The 13,348-nt window shown below is 40.1% G+C and overlaps 1 long non-coding RNA gene across 1 annotated transcript; it reads left to right on the top strand.

Moving 5' to 3' along the window:
* The first annotated feature begins 460 nt into the window (after positions 1-460).
* LOC113028764 (uncharacterized) lies at positions 461-820 on the top strand. Its single transcript, XR_003273274.1, has 3 exons — positions 461-497; positions 638-673; positions 759-820. It is a non-coding gene; the product is annotated as an uncharacterized LOC113028764 (long non-coding RNA).
* The last annotated feature ends 12,528 nt before the right edge of the window (positions 821-13,348 follow it).

Raw genomic sequence — 13,348 nt, forward strand, 5'->3', positions numbered from 1 at the left:
CTCGTCAAAATAAGCTTATGCGTTGGTTCTATAAGGAAGATCTGTAATCCATTATCTGCCTGCTTTCTTGGATGTTAGACCGTTACTTACAATTAAGCACTCAGATCCATATAAAAGGACATTTTTATATTTATTTTTAAGCCCAGACCTGGTAAATGTAGTGGAATTGTACAGCGCTTTGAGGGGCCCGAAAAGCGCTATATAAATGCAATCCATTATTATTATTATTAAATGTGTTGTTTGAGTGCTGCAGTTTCTTTTGGTGCTCTAAATTTCAGAGTTGTTCAGTATTAGTGCTCTGTTACTTCATGTAAGAAAAAAAAAAGAAATCAAAAGGAGAAGTGTTTCAGAAGGATAACCAGTGCAAAGTGCTTTTGTAAACCACAGGTTTTAGTTCAGTTTTCTGTCATCTGTTCTCATAAATGACACGAAGCAGCAGCCTTTCTTCTCAGTCATGGAGGGCAGAGAGAAGAGAGCGCTGCACTTCTTGATCTTCGGTAAAACAGATTTTCCATAATGTTTAATACTTTTCTTTATCACAGAGACAGTCTGGATAACTTTACAACTTTTCTTAAATTATTTTTAGACTGAATAACTTTATGTCTTGATACCATTCCATGGTTTAATTTTCCCATAGTTGTTTATCTCGTGGTCTCACCTTCACCTTCTGCAGGTCAGTCTGTTCTAACCTGTCATACTTGCATTTTCAATTTAAAGCCATTTTTGCAATATAGTTCATATTTTCTTTTTCCTCATAGGTCGGCTCAGATTAGCTGGAAATGGGTACACTCGGTGCTCTGGAAGGGTTGAAATCTATAAGCTCTTACTCTTACTCTTACTCGGGGGAGAGTGTTGAAATGCTGGGACTTAAAGACGTACCTCTAGAGGCTGAACTGTGGGATAGTTGAGGCTAGGTCGCTTACTTTGTCAAGTACAGATTCGCTAGTAATGTGGACTGTCAGAAGTGAATTCTCTAGATTATTGTGACAGGCATAGTATTCACTTGGTCGGGCTGGCGTTGTCTGTTCGGTAAGAAACCTTATGGTTTATGGTCTCAAGGTTTTTCAGTACTGTCAATACTGATTCTAGTTAGTTTCATTCATCATATTTTACTTTGAAAGATTTCAAAGGTGTTGTTTATTCACCAATCTTCTGTGAACATGTTGCAGGTGCACATTAGATGGGATAACTGATCGCATAATTAACATACTGTGTAGCCATAGTGAAGACGCTGGTGTGGTCTGTTCAGGTAAGAAAACTGTTTCCAAAGTCTGCGGTGGTGTCACAACTGGGTTTTTTCATGTATTAGTTAAAACTTAGATTCTAGTTTGTTCTCATTCCATCATATTTTGCTTATCTTACTTTTTAAAAAAAGCATCATTACAATGTGTGCACTCTAATTTAAAAACCTCCTTTAGCAGCAATAACCTGAAACATTCATAAGATAGAAGCAAGGTCAAAAAAGTTTCTGTCTAACCCCCTCAAGATATTGTGAGAAAAAGGAAATATGAGATGAGAGAATGAAAAGAGCAGTTAAAGTCTGTAAAATTAGTGCCAGTAACTAATCAGAGAAGTTTAAACCATTACCAGCCTGCTCTACACTGTTATAGCTCATGATTAGTTTCAGTGAGTGTTTATCTGATGTTTTTTCTTTATAATTTGACTTAATGGTCATTGATCATATGTCGAAGATGTCCAGGGAGAGAAACCAAGAGGTCGCAGTGTATTGGAGAAGAGAAGGAGGCAGTACATATTATTGTGGTATTCAGGAGAGAGCACACCTGCCTCATTTTTCTGTGTGTATACGAGAGGCTGGAGATAGTGTAACCATAACCAGCAGTGACAGTACTGCACATAACTGCCAGCAGACACTAAATCAGATACAGCATGAAAAAAAAAAACAGTAGTCTGGTATTTAGCTGCAGAGATTTGTCATTTGCAGACACAAAACGGTATCAGCTAAGCCATTAGCCAATATCGTAGCCACTAATATTATCTGATCTGAACTCGACTGTGTCCTGTTTTATCTAATACTACATCTTTTTTTTTTTTTTTTAGAAACCCCCCCTGAGCCCACCATCTCCTTGTACAGTAATGAGGTCACCTGGGGTCAGGACGTCAGAATCAATTGCTCAGTCTCAGATAAGTTCTCAGGTGGAACTTTTATCCTCCAGAAGACTTCAGGCTCATTCAGTCAGACTAAACCATCCTCTACAAGCTCTGTTACATTCAATCTTCAAAATGTGAACTTTGATCATGATGGACTGTACCAGTGTCAGTACATGAAAATAAGTCGAAGGTTCAGCTCTTCCCCTGTCAGACTCACTGGTAAGAAAAAAAAATCCACTTTGCCAAGTTGTTTGTTTCATTCTCTTCTTTCAATAATAGAATCAGTAACCTGGTGAGATAATGCTTTGATATGTTGATATTTTTTCAGTGAGGTTTCCAAAACCTCGTATCTCCATTTGCCCTGTTGGTGAGGTGACCTGGGGTCAGACTGTTGAAATCACATGTTCAGTCTCAACTCAGGTTTTAGGTGGATCGTTCACTCTGAGTCAAATTCAGGGTTCATTCACGAGCAGTATTGGTCAAGTTACTTGAATAAAAGTAATCAGTAATTAATTACTGATTACTTCCCCAAAAAAGTAATCCCGTTACTTTACTGATTACTTATTTTCAAAAGTAATTAATTACTTAGTTACTTTTTAAAAACACGATTTACAACCTGAAGAGGTGATAAAGCGATAGATCTTTCAGCCCAATTCTACTTTTTCTGCATAATCCATCATACAAAATGTAATCAAATGGAAAAGTCTCTTTTTAAAACTTGTTTTATTAGTTTTAATCTTTTAACTTTATGCATCAAGCAAAAATGTAATTATATGCAACATTCACTGACTGGAAGAAATTTGTTTAATATTTAAACCTATTTTCTACACATTCCAGCACATAAAATATTTTTTCTGTGTTTACACTCACTCTTTCAAATAGATGCAAGTAAAACACAGCAGAAAATAAATAACATCAAAGACCTAGCGGTCCTTTTGCTCTATTTTCACCTGCCATTCTTCTTATTTTACGGCGCTGTTGTTCAATCGGGGGACGCTCTCTGTTGAGGAGAAAAGCATGAATTTCTTTGTATACGGATTATCCATTGTTTAAATGTCCCGGGCAGTCGAAAAGGAGGCAGAGCTGTTGAGAAATGCTAGGAGCTAACTGAAAGCTAACCGTATCATTCAAATATATTGAATGTTGCAATGTTGGCAAAGAGAGGAAGTGACATAAGATTTGCGCATGCGGGGTACGGATCGGGTTTCCAGTACGGATCAGGTAGCGACAGTGTCCAAATTCATGGGCTGCATCCTCCTGAGGGCGCATTTGTAGACTGATTACGTCACAGCGATGCGCCGAAGGCTGTCCAAATCCAAATGCAGCCGACAAATGCGTCCTCCTTTTCCCCGAATTTGAAGGATGGGTCGGGTGTGTCCTTCGTGGCCCACCATATCCCAGAATTCATAGCGCGGCCCAGCCAATTCCAGTTTCCAACAATGGCGGCCGCTACTAAGTTTTAAAATTACTCTTATTAATCTTTCTGGGTCACAAAAAGAATATTCACAACATACTTCATACCGTGTACATTATAACATACCATAATAGACCCATTTCTGTAATATACTCACATATCTATATTATTGCTAATATATATTGTAATATATCTATATCACTAAAGCACTTCTGGATGGATGCAAACTGCATTTCGTTGCCCTGTACCTGTGCATGTGCAATGACAATAAAGTTTAATTCTATTCTAATTCTATTCTAAAATAAACTTTTAACATATTTTCAGGCGAGAATGTAGCTGTGTAAACTTCAAATATCTGCTTGGTTTATCAAGATATCGCATATTTGCAAAAGTGCTTCAACATTTTCGGAGACGTCTCTTACCCACCAGCTCGATAGCTAGCCGGGAACTCGAGGGTTACTGATGCGGCCGAGAACGGCACAACTCCCAGCACATCATTTTCAGATCACCGCAGACTTTCACTACTCAGGTTAAACGTAATATATAAGTCACTTAGACAACCTAAAAATGTTCTTGTTTGGCTTTTTTCAGTGTTTTGTTTGTTCGTGAGTAAATCTGTTTGGCTGAGATTAAAGTTATTAGATTAAATTAGATAAAATAAAACTTTATTAATCCCTCGGGTGGGTTCCTCCTTGGTTTTCACACAGCTGACTAAACGTCAAACAGAAAACTGATTAAACAGAAGTGTGAGATGGTCGAGAATTTACTCCAGTGTCCTGTTATATTTTAGATAACAAGGAGCAGACGGCCGAGTTTATTAAACTCCACCGAGACACCGAGGCTAGACCGTCCAATTCCACGGCTGTTTACTTCCGGCCTACCCGACCTCCTGAGGACCCGGCCCACGTAGACCGCGAAGGCCAGGTCCTCAGGAGGATGCAGCCCATGAATTTGGACACGACCATGGTTTTAGTAACGCAGTAATGCAGCGTTCCTACGGGAAAGTAACGGTAATCTAATTACCGTTTTTGCAATAGTAATCCCTTACTTTACCCGTTACTTAAAAAAAGTAATCGGATTAAACCTCCAACACAAACTCTGCTACCTTTAATATTCCTAACGTGGATTTTGATAACGAGGGATTGTAGCAGTGTCAGTATAAGAAAAGAGGCTCATGTCGTGAATTCAGTTCCCCATTAAGTGATTCGGTCAGACTCTCTGTTGCTGGTTAAAAATAACACAAGTATGGAGTAACTCTTGGAACAAAGCCGATACGAATAACAGTGACGTAAAATAAGAGATTACTGCATTTTCATTTTTATCACAGATCCTTTGATTATTTTTAAAAAAAAAACTGTAACAAAGTTACTGAAAGAGTTTTTTAATCGTAGCTTTAAACTTAGTTAATTGTTGTATATAAAAACAATGTATTAAAGACAAAAATGTTTACTTTATAGTTTTTAGTCACTTTATTTATCTGATATTTTTACTGCTTTCTTTATTTTTGGCCATTATCAAAAATGCTCTCAAAGCCCACTGTAGCAAGGAGCAATCGGACAGTATTAGAGGTTAGTTATTGGAGACTGTGGAGCGTTTAGCAATGAAAGAATCAAATTTAGAGTTTGCAAAGACCTAAAAGAGTGAATATTCATTCATTAAATCATAAGAAGCATAACAAAAAATGTTAATGCTGGTCCATAACTGCTAAATGTGTAAACAAGAAACTAAGTGTTGTGTTTGATTCTGCTTCCTTCTTAATCCTGGTACCTTTTATTCCCCAGTGAGACTGCAGACACCCAGCATCTCCCTGACCTCTCCTGGTGCAGGTCTGGTCTGGGGTCCTGAAGGTGCAGAGATCACCAGGGGTTACAGTTTTGTCTTCACCTGCTCCATTAACTCCAGTTTTTCCAGTGGACGTTTCATCCTCATCTTCTCTGACTCCAACATCCCAGACAGCAAGCCAGCAGTCAACAACGCAGCCTCCTTTAGTTTCCCTGTAGCTGAGTATGAACACCAAGGCAACTACAGCTGTGTGTATGTCACAGTGTCCACACGGACATTGAGTTCTACTGCAACAGCACCCATTACTGTCATCATTAAATGTAAGTATACTATTGAATTTATGTATTAAAAATTAGAACAACATATTGTGCACACTGGCCACTCTATTCCCTATTTTTCCCTTATGGATTTTCTCTGTTTGAAAGTTTACCAAACAAACAATACCAAAAAAAAAAAAAAAATCGGGTCTTTTAATTTCAGTTATTTTTGATTTATTTCAAAAGCTTAGTTTTTTTATTTTTAATAGTGGGAGACAGAATTAAATATTAGACATGGGCATGAACATTGTAAACTTGAGCTCTTTTAATTCCCGAAAAAAGTCTTTAAACTGCATTTCAATTTAAATCACAGAAAAAAAAAAGTCTCTGGACAAAATTGGGCAGACCTAAAAATAAAGTGCTTCAAGTACATTTTCAAAATGGTATTGGTTATTTGACCAGCTTCACCTTTAAACTCAGAGGAACCTTAGCCAAAATTATTTTGTACATTAGGCTAAAATAGTGTGATCATCAAACATTTTAGTGCAAAAATAACAAATCCTCTGGACTCACAGTACCGCCATGCTCATTTACTGTCCATCTCTTTCAGCCAGTTACTTAGACAAACTAGCCTGTTCACATTTTCAGAGCTCAAGGCAGCTCTCTTTTACTTTCCAAGAAGCTCAGTCAAAAACCTGTAGTATACAATTCAAAAAAGTAATAATTAATCTACACAATAACTGTCAACTATAGAGCTTTTTGAAGAAACAATAACAATAAGTAAAAAGAAAAGTTTTATTTGCCTGCATTACATTGCAATTAGATGGTACAGCTCTTATCAAGGCTTCTGTCAGGTAGTCTTTTGAAATGAAATTTTCATTTTTCACATCAGGTTTTATTATTTAGTTAGTTTAAGTGAACTATAACAACTTTAGGGGAAATGAGAGGGTAAAGAGATAGTCTAGTATTTCTTTAAGTTGCTTGAAGACGTTTCACCTCTCATCCGAGAAGCTTCTTCAGTTCTAAGGTCAAATGGTGGAGAGTCCCAGATATAAACCTAGTGGGAGTTACCCCCCACAGAGGGACAAAAGGACCCCCTGATGATCCTCTAATCACCTGAGCCAAGGTGTGAAACTGGGCGTGGGTCCCAATCAGCCAGAGTTTCGGGTGAGCTCATTGTGAAACCTGGCCCCACCTTATCATGCGAATTCCTGAGGTCGGATGGCCCAGGATGTGAGTGGGCGTTAAGGCGTCTGGGGAGGGATCTCAAAACTGGATTATAGATGGCAGAGAGTTGGTGTCGTAAACCCCCGCCTCTGTTCAAAGATGGTCGCTCACAGTGGACATAGATGGCTTCTTTCACTCCTCTTTCAAACCATCTGTCCTCTCTGTCCAAAATGTGAACGTTGGCATCCTCGAAAGAGTGTCCTTTATCCTTAAGATGCAGATGGACTGCTGAGTCTTGTCCTGTGGAGGTGGCTCTTCTATGTTGTGCCATTCGTTTGTGAAGTGGCTGTTTGGTCTCTCCAATGTAGAGGTCTGGGCATTCCTCACTGCACTGTACAACATACACCACATTGTTAAGTTTGTGTTTTGGAGTTTTGTCTTTCGAGTGAGCCAGTTTTTGTCTGAGTGTGTTGCTGGGTCTGAAATGCACCGGAATGTCATGCTTGGAGAAAACTCTCCTGAGTTTTTCTGATACACCGGCTACATAGGGGATGACAATGTTGTTGCGTCTGTCCTGCGTCTGTTAGAGGACTTACTGAACAGACTTATGTGACTTGATAACATTAAAAAAATTCTTAATGTGTAATCATTTTTTGTGCTCAAAATTTGTCACTTTATGGTGCTAATGCTAACATTAACCTAAATGTTATTAAATGTATTATTTGCCATAAAATAAACACATCTGGACCCATTTTGTTTATCCATTGCTGTTGATAAATCACATTAAGTGTTAGCATAGCAAGAATATGCTGAAAGAATTTCCACAGTAAGTAATTTTTGTAACTTTATGAGTTAATATGGAAAACTCAGAAAGTTACAAAATTAAAAAGAATAATATGGTAAAAATCAAGAGTAACATGTGAAAATTACAATTATCACAACTAATTACCTTTTAACTAAATTACACTAGCTGGTAAATTAATATTACTAAGTTGTCAAAATTATAATTGTATACTTTACAAGTACTAGATGGGCGCTGAACAATTGAATGGCTCATAACCACATGCTCCAGTGGTGGATTCGTGAGTGGTGTCTCCTGATACCATCCACTTTCAAGCACAGTGTGTTTGAGGTCATGCGTCTTTCATCTGTTATAGGAGCTCCTGTGACTGACCAACATGTCATGGAGTGGGTGGGAGGTGTTATCCAACATTGTCTTTATCTTGGACAGCATCCGCCTCTCCGACACCACCTTGAGGGAGTCCAGCTCCATCCCCACAACATTGCTGGCCTTACGGATCAGTTTATTAAGTCTGTTGGCATCTGCGACCCTCAGCCTGCTCCCCCAGCATGCAACAGCATAGAGGATCGCACTGGCCACCACAGACTCATAGAAAATCCTCAGCATTTTCTGGCAGATGTTGAAGGACCTCAGTCGCCTCAAAAAATAGAGACGACTCTGGCCCTTCCTGTAAAGTGCTGTGGTGTTTTTAGCCCAGTCCAGTTTATTCTCAATGTGTACTCCAAGGTATTTATAGTCCTCCACAATGTCAACACTGACCCCCTGGATTGAAACAGGGGTCAAGTGTTTCCTGGTCTTCCTGAAGTCCACGATCAGTTCCTTGGTCTTTGCCACGTTGAGCTGCAGATGATTCTGCTCACACCACGTGACAAAGGAGTCAAATAAGTAGCATATGGACAGAATTGACTTTTTTCAACTGTATTTTCTACTGTACTTGTATTAACATTACATTTCATAGGTAAACCATTAAGTGACATCTCAACTATTTGGTAGAGATCAATATTTTAAAATGGCCTGTATTTATATAGCGCTTTACTAGTCCCTAAGGACCCCAAAGCGCTTTACATATCCAGTCATCCACCCATTCACACACACATTCACACACTGGTGATGGCAGTTTTTAAAAACTATAGGGTCTTAAAAAAATATTGATTGTGGCTATTACTGACCCAAGTCAATAAGAAATGCAAACCAGTGGTCCTCCTTGGGCTCTTGCACTCTGGGGCCTCTGGAAGTCTGGGGCCTGGATCTCCTCCATGCCTGCTTCATGCCCTGGGGGACGGGGCTATGGCTCCCCACACCCTCTAGCAGATCATTACACGGAGAAACCTTTTGAATACAAGCGCACTGATCCACACAGGTGTGCACACAGGTGTACACACGGGTGTTAACTGTTCATAGACACAAACCACATCTTCCTTGGCTGATACCTCAAAGCACATTGTGCGCTGTCGGTCCTGCGTGCTGCACAACAACAATCATTATTTAGTATTTACTGTTATTTACACTTAGCTGGATTAATGAGATGGTGTTGTGTTTACTATGCTGCTTTCTTTTTTGCTTGTTTTCTCTTATTTTTTCTGTTTTCTCTTTCTCCTTTTCCTATCCCCCAGCCATGTCTGTCCCATCTGTAACAACTGAAAATAAAAATAAAATAAAATAAATGACAATAACAACAAAAGTTGATCAATTGGACCAATATGGCAAAGCCGTGATGATCCACTTGGTAAAGTAAATCCGTTGGGTATCTTTGTTGGCCTTCAGACAAACAAAACCAAACGGGACAGGCAAAAAACCAAACAAACAAACAAAAAAGAAATGCAAACAAAAAAAATTTCCATTGCTTTTTTTTCTTGGTGGGTTAGCTAAAGGGATATGTAGTTGTAAGAGTTTCACTTTCAGGAGCAGAAGATTTAAATGAATTGAAAATTGAAAAGTCTGCATCACACAATTTGTTGCAAATTGCACAAACACTGAAGCTCAAGTCAGATCATCCTGTCATTGCAGCATCGCAGTTCCTGGGCGGCCTTTCCTCATAACAGCCATCCCTCAAGCTTCTCTTCATTTAAAGCAATGCATTATCAGAGATTGTAACATCTAGTCCTTTTACTGAATTGGAAAAATAGATAAAACAAAGATTATAACATTAGAAGACAAGATAGAAGGACCAGAACAGGAACGTAAACAGGGGTTAATAAACTAAAGCATTACCTAAAATGGGGAACTTAAGGCACAGATAACAAGAAATTCATAAGCACAAGGAAAGTAAACATAATACAATAAATAGCAGGTAGTGGAGCTTGAATGTAAACCGTTACCCTAATCCTGTATCAGGCTTAGGTAGATAAAGCATACATACATACATCAATAAGAACGATTCAAAGATAATCAAAAATAAAAAAGGAGAGAAAACCAAAACATCCCCAAAACCCTGAGTCAAAGATGCAGGGACAACAATAACTCATGCAGAACCACTTTCTATCTTGCATATTTGACAAAAACCTTTTCTCTCTTAGTTCCTTGGATGCGGCTGGTCTTGTCTGCAGTTACTGTGGTCCTGTTGCTCCTGCTGGTCTTGTTGGTGGTCTTCCTGGTGCTCAGGAGAAGGAGGCAAACACAGCTGGGCTACGTCCACAACAGAAGTCTGTGCTCACCAGAACAAACAATATATTACATGAAAAAACAACAGCTTTGTTTTGAATATGATGTCCACATGACAGAAATCTGCTCTGTTGTCTTTCAGTGACTCTAACAATCTGTGATGAAGATGATGACGTCAGTGACAAAAGATATGGATTCTGAGAGACTGAACACCAAAGAAATCACACTGAACAAACAGGAGGAGCAGAGAAAGAGAGAAGAAAAGCAGATGAAGATCAAAGCAGTAGTGATGAAAATGATCATGTATTTGTAACTCGGTCATTTGATGAACAAACTGTGGACCTTTGTAGAGAACAAGAAGATATTTATCAAAATTATTCTGCTTGCAGCCCTTTTGAGCAAGTAACAAGTGACAACAACATTCTTCAAATCTCCTAATAAAGATTGCTCTCCCAAACTGAGTGATGGCACACCCCTTTTTTTCAGGCCAAGTCATCCTGAGTTAGAAAGACTTCGGTTTGGCAACTAGAAAAACAAACAAACAAACCACAGTGGCACTCACTGTGGTTCGCTGGACTCCAGACTGTGAGATCTCAATTACTTTATTTTTCATTTGTTCCTGAATTTCCTTGGATCACGGAATGATGTCTGCTCCGCTTTGTCAGGCAGGTCCTATTTAAGTGATTTCTTGATTGAGAGCAGATGTGGCAGTAATCAGTCCTGGGTGTGGCTAAAGAAACTGAACCCTGCTAGTGATAAATACATTAAGTGTCATCTAACAATGCTCCAAAGTCACATGTCAGGAGTGTTTCACGTGTTCCCTCTTCAAGCGCTCCAGAGAGGTCACAAGCATTCTCGCTTTTTAGATTACATAACTGAGTGGGTTTGTAATTGTAACACAAAAAGTCAATATGAACAAAAGGACGAGCCATCCATCCAATCACGGGCAACTCTGCTGAGAAGATGATGTCTAACGATATTATATATGTATTACTCTTAGACTGATTTAATAAGTATTTTTTTTAACTATTTTCCTACCTGACAAATTTCTAATATTTCCAAACTAATTTTGAAAAAGTGCCAATGCTTTGTGAAATGTGATGAAAATTGATAGACTGTCCCAGTAATAGTGAGTTACACTCAACAAAAATATAAACGCAACACCTTTGTTACTGCTCCCATTCCCCATGGGATGGACGTAGAGACCTAAAATTCATTCCAGATACACAATATAACCATCCCTCCCAAACAGTGGTCACAAATCAGTCCAAATGTGTGGTAGTGGGCACATCTGCTATATTGAGATAATCCATCCCACCTCACAGGTGTGCCACATCAGGATGCTGATCTGACATCATCAGTAGTGCACAGGTGTACCTCAGACTGCCCACAACAAAAGGCCACCCTGGAATGTGCAGTTTTGTCTCACAGCAAAATGCCACAGATGCCACAAGCAATGAGGGAGCGTGCAACTGGCATGCTGACAGCAGGAATGTCAACCAGATCTGTCGCCCGTGCATTGAATGTTCATTTCTCAACCATAAGCCGTCTCCACAGGCGTTTCAGAGAATATGGCAGCACATCCAACCGGCCTCACAACCGCAGACCTCGTGTAACCACACCAGCCCAGGACCTCCACATCCAGCAGGTTCACCTCCAAGATCGTCTGAGACCAGCCACCCAGACAGCTGCTGGAACAATTGGTTTGCACAACCAAACAATTTCTGCACAAACTGTCAGAAACCGTCTCAGGGACGCTCAACTGCATGCCCGTCGTCCTCATCGGGGTCTTGACCTGACTCCAGCTCGTCGCCGTAACAGACTTGTGTGGGCAAATGCTCACATTCGATGGCGTCTGGCACGTTGGAGAGGTGTGCGCTTCACGGATGAATCATGGTTCACATTGTTCAGGGCAGATGGCAGCTGAGAATGTCCCAGTTCTTGCATGGCCAGCATACTCACCGGACATGTCACCCATTGAGCATGTTCGGGATGTGCTTGACCGGCGTATACGACGGCGTGTACCAATTCCCACGAATATCCAACAACCTCGCTCAGCCATTGAAGTGGAGTGGACCAACATTCCACAGGCCACAATTGACAATCTGATAGACTCCATGCGACGATGTGTTGCACTGCATGAGGCAAATGGTGGTCACACCAGATACTGACCGGTTCTGGGTCCCCAGACCCCCAATAGCGCAAAAAACTGCACATTCCAGGGTGGCCTTTTGTTGTGGGCAGTCTGAGGTACACCTGTGCACTACTCATGTCAGATCAGCATCCTGATGTGGCACACCTGTGAGGTGGGATGGATTATCTCAATATGGCAGATGTGCCCACTACCACACATTTGGACTGATTTGTGACCACTGTTTGGGAGGGATGGTTATATTGTGTATCTGGAATGAATTTTAGGTCTCTACGTCCATCCCATGGGGAATGGGAGCAGTAACAAAGGTGTTGCATTTATATTTTTGTTGAGTGTAATAAAAAAAAAGAGAGTTTGTTCTGTTTACAGTATTAACAAAACCTTTTTTAAATTTTGCATTCCTAAACAATGAAAGTTAATGTGCAATGACAGCTGTCTAACGAGAGCAGGGATGTCGAACTCGAGGGCCGGTGTGCTGCAGGTTTTAAAGGTCAGGTCAACACGCCTGAATCATTCAATTAGTTCATTACCAGACCTCTGGAGAACTTCAAGACATGTTGAGGAGGTCATTTAGTCATTTAAATCAGCTGTGTTGGATCAAGGACACCGGCCCTCGAGGACTGCAGTTCGACACCTGTGAACTAGAGCATGGGTCTCAAACTCCAGTCCTCAAGGGCCGCTGTCCTGAAACCTTTCCATGTGTCCCTGCTGCAACACACCTGCATAAAATCTGTAGGTCATTACTGGATGCCGAGGTGGCAACCCCTAACCCTACTCAACTAAATTTAAATAAAAGTGTAAGTTTAAAAAAAAAAAAAAAGAAGTACTTCTAAATCTACTTTTATTGCACGTTCATTCCCTCATGAGCTGCTGTGACATTATTCAAATGGCTGAAATGCCACCTCAGCATGCAGCGAGGTTCTATAGAGTCTTACTAATGACATACTAATTGTATTCAGGGGTGTTGCAAGAGGGACACATGGAAACGTTTCAGGACACCGGCCCTCGAGGCTTGGAGATTTACTCCTGTGAACTGGAGTAAAGTAAGACAAAAACGTTATTGG

This window comes from Astatotilapia calliptera, chromosome 9, assembly GCF_900246225.1.
Source record: "Astatotilapia calliptera chromosome 9, fAstCal1.2, whole genome shotgun sequence".
Classification (NCBI taxonomy): domain Eukaryota; kingdom Metazoa; phylum Chordata; class Actinopteri; order Cichliformes; family Cichlidae; genus Astatotilapia; species Astatotilapia calliptera.